Source organism: Macrobrachium rosenbergii, chromosome 27, assembly GCF_040412425.1.
Source record: "Macrobrachium rosenbergii isolate ZJJX-2024 chromosome 27, ASM4041242v1, whole genome shotgun sequence".
NCBI lineage: Eukaryota > Metazoa > Arthropoda > Malacostraca > Decapoda > Palaemonidae > Macrobrachium > Macrobrachium rosenbergii.
The window spans coordinates 34,969,971-34,974,508 of NC_089767.1; positions in this window are offsets into that span (position 1 = coordinate 34,969,971).

Here is a 4,538-nt window from a genome sequence, read left to right on the forward strand (position 1 = left end):
AGAAAAAGAAGAAAAAAAGAATATATATATATATATATATATATATATATATATATATATATATATATATATATATATATATATATATATATATATAGTATAGTATCTCTCTCTCTCCCCAGACATATCTATAGGCAGCCCTGAATCAACTTTCCACAAATCAAACAACTCCCATTCCAAAGCCCCTATAGACTAACAGTGGTATCCCATTTCCGCGCCAACTGAAGCACAAACGCAAGAAGAAGCCTTCACGCACCGTGTTCAAACACACTGACAGTGGCACGAGAAGAGGATGGCTTCAACACCTGATTTCTCGAGTAGAATTCTCTTAGGCATGACTTGCATGGCTGACCAGAAATCAACAAAACGTGCCTTCGGGTGTTTGAAAGGCACTGGTAGTACTAGTGGAATACGAGACGTGCCTTCAGATATTAGTATACTGGTTAGATTGGGTGGCGGTATCGTTACTTAGTGGAATACGACGAACTTCCAGCTTTATTTTATTGGGTGGGGGGGTTGGCAGACGGTTAGGAGCCGTTATCGACTGAGAAATTCTTCTGTTCATATGTCAATATCGCTCACGTGTTGAAAAACAGAAGACAAACACCGCATAATTGTGGTTCGTGTGTGCCTTTTGCTAACGTGTAACTCGCGATACTGAGATATAATCTTCTTGTCAATTTTTAAAAAATTCTCCCTTTCTTTTTCGAAATTCTTAAATCTTCAAGACATTCCTCCCTTCTCAGATGAAAATATGATAAAAGAATTTCACAATATAAATGTAATATCCACGATACCCTCTTAACTTCTCGAATTCGTCACACTTTTTGGATGCGCTTGTTACTACAAAGCCTTAGGTCCATATGCACGAAATATGAAGTAAATTCTGATGCCGGGTAGCAGGATTCGAACCCACATCCCAAGTACCAGCACGAGGTCACGTTGCTGACCTGACCACGAGAAGGTCTATTGCCGCTCATACATACAAAAACCTGTCGAATTCAGATATATTTATCAGAGTTGAAATAGACCCAACTTGACCATCGTAGCCAAGTGGGCAATCGTTTTTATGGCTTTTTAGGCTGAAATGAATATATAGAATCTACTGGTCACTTCACTTTTTACCAGATAAGTGTGCAATTATAATTGTGATGGCCACAGTACCCTCTTAGATTCTATATATACACTGATAATGTCTACTTTATCCACAGACTGGAACGTATCGGCATTTAATGAAAATATTACTTTCTGGAGAGCAGTGTTTTCCATATCTAACTTTATTAGACTTAGTCCCCGCCCCCCCCCCCCCTCTCTCTCTCTCTCTCTCTCTCTCTCTCTCTCTCTCTCTCTCTCTCTCTCTCTCTCTCCTCACACTTAAAAATCCAATTTATCAAGTTCTATTCTCTCCTACAGACCTGTCAACAAGCTTTGCAAATAATTGTCTCGTGCAAGACCGTTAGGATTATACCGATTCTCGTGTCAATTGTCTTCTGTTGATTTACTCATCCCGTTATAAATTGTTCTTCAAAGCTATGACAATAGAAGATATATTTCATGCTTCTTTATAAGATGGTCCATTCTCCGTTTTCTTACATGGAGGTTAACCCATTTGGAAGCTGTTTTCTTCAGTTTGGAGAGAGAAAATAACGAGAATATCCACCAGTATATTAATATATTATATATTCCTAAGATTAATTAGTGAATCATGGATGAACCCCTTGTACAGGAAACACCCAGAACATTAGCTACTACATATACAGAAGGCTCGTCAACAGTGCATCAAACTCCCTCCTACACATAAATTAACATTAAACCTTCCTCTTTAAATTCCATCCATCATCCACACTTCACTCTCATAAAGGAGAGCTGGCTTAACAATCCCTTCATGTGTTACAGCCTAGGCTTTGAATTCAAGATCCGCACTTCTCTTTCATAAAGGAAAGCTGGCTTAACAATCCCTTCATATGTTCTAACCTATATTTTGAATTCATGATCCGCACTTCACTCTCATAAAGGAAAGCTGGCTTAACAATCCCTTCATGTGTTCCAACCTAGGCTTTGAAATCAAGATCCACACTTCACTCTCATAAAGGAGAGTTGGCTCAACAATTCCTTCATTTGTTCCAATCTAGGCTCTGTTTTCTATTTTCTCTCATATATGTGAATATCTTAAGTGATTCAAAAATTCCAAAGAAACTGTTTATTAATTATAATCCTTATTATTATTATTATTTTTAAATTCAAAATTTTGTTAGTAATTTAAGCCAAACTCACTTTACATCCACCTAGGTCACGCGCAGCCAACCATAGTCTGTTAACTACCACATACATCATTCACTGATAAGGTCAGAAGAAGCTCGTTCTGCCTTTTCTGCAAATAAAACGCAGGCCTTGTTCCTAATGAGAAGAGTGTCACAACCACTACATCATGATGATCCTCTATATGTATGTATGTATATACATACACACACACATATATATATTATATATATATATATATTATATATATATATATATATATATATATATATATATATATATATATATATATATATATATATATATAGATAAGAGAGAGAGAGAGAGAGAGAGAGAGAGAGAGAGAGAGAGAGAGAGAGAGAGAGAGAGAGAGAAGCGCAATTTGCCTTTTGACAATTTTCGAATGCGTGCTAATATGCTATAAATGCCTTGGGATGCTCAGATCCACACAAAAATAAGTAAATATATAAGTAACTTACGCATTGGTGTCAGTCTTTCATGTTACTTCGTCATCTAGGGTCAAATTTGCTAAGAAAAGCGTAAAAAATACTGAATTATAAGTCTTTTCTATGCTCTGATATTATTCTGTGTATTTTGTAAGAAGTGATATTGTAAAATAGACAAAGTGAGAAGACAAAATATAGGAAACAGGTCGAAATTTATCACTTTCCTCTACAACACGACCGAAGATTTTTGATAAGTGTTGAATTATTAGTCTTTTTTATATTCAGATATTGTTCTGTGTTTTTTTAGAGAAATAATATCGTAAAATATACATAAATCAGAAAATAAAACACAGAATACAGCTAATTCTAGAAAATGACCGGAAATTTCACGAGGATTTCAATTTAAAGTTCCACCCAGCAGCCTGAGTAAACAAAACTCCCTTCTTGCTCATTCAACCGCGCGCCACTATAGGCTAGGCGGCTCGCCGCAGCATCCTCTTTCGTACTGTTTAACAGCCACCAGTAGATGACTTACTATCCCAGTTCTTTTCAAGAGTAGACCGTTAGCGAGTTGGTGCTGTGTGTGTGTGTGTGTGTGTGTGTGTTTGAGTGTACCTTAGGGGCACTCATGGGCAAGGTTTAAGAAAAAAATCTACCGTGGCCTCAAAATCCTGGCACATATGTGCAGTTGAGAGTGGACAGGCTACTTTCTTTTTCAGGGGGAACTTCGGGGAATGTGTGTGGCGTTACGTTTGCTCATTTTGGCCGTTAAATTAACTTAACTTTATTCTCTCGATAATGTCAGTGTTGAAATAAGCTCGGAGCTTTTTAACGTTACCTGTGAAGTATTGAGGTTGCTTTTCAAGTTTTAAAGATGCTGTAGGATCGGTTAGCTCGTAGGGGTTGAAGACGAGAATTTTCGTTTTCGAAACTAAATTTAAAACGAGATTACGAATAAAAAATAAAAATCGTTCAACATAACTGGACTCTTTTTTATATGCCACTAAATTTATCTAAATCAACACTGATGCTTTCTAAATCTCTGAAAGTTATTTTTTAAATTTTTTTGAGGGGGGGCAAATTTGAAAAATCTCAGTCGTTCTGTAATTTCAGTTTTAATTTTCGTCCCTTTGATCTTTACTGGAATTAATGATAATAATAATAATAATAATAATAATAATAATAATAATAATAATAATAATAATAATAATAATGATAATAAACAATATAATAATAATAATAATAATAATAATAATAATAATAATAATATTTCTGGGAAAAAATCACATACAAAAAAGTGTTTGTTATTTTAGAGACTATTATTTTTTTTTTTACAGTACACGGGCCTTTTTTTTTTTTATCCCAACTAAGTTTCCTCAGTATAAAATTTATAAAATATATAACAAAAAAATTAGGTCTACTTCAGGGCTTTCGGTCAAGGCAAGTTATCTCACAGTATTAAATATCGTTTTATACTTAATAACATTTTTTTTCATTCATTCTTCACCTGTCTGTCAACTTGTGACAATTGTCATATGTCTGTTTTAAAAAATGTAATAATAATTTCTACGTATTTTACTGTGATACCATCATGTTATAAGTTTATAACAGCATATGACAGATGAGGTTGTATGTACGTATACACGCATGCGCACAGCTCAATTACAACCAGCCGTCAGTCACTCGTCAACCAATTTCCGTAAAAAATTTCGAACTGTATCTTCCTTGTCTAAGAACACTCAGGTTCATATAATATTAAAAGATACTACTCCTTCAATGTATGCATGTAAATTAGTTATGGATTTATGCCAAATGGCCAGTTATCACACTACG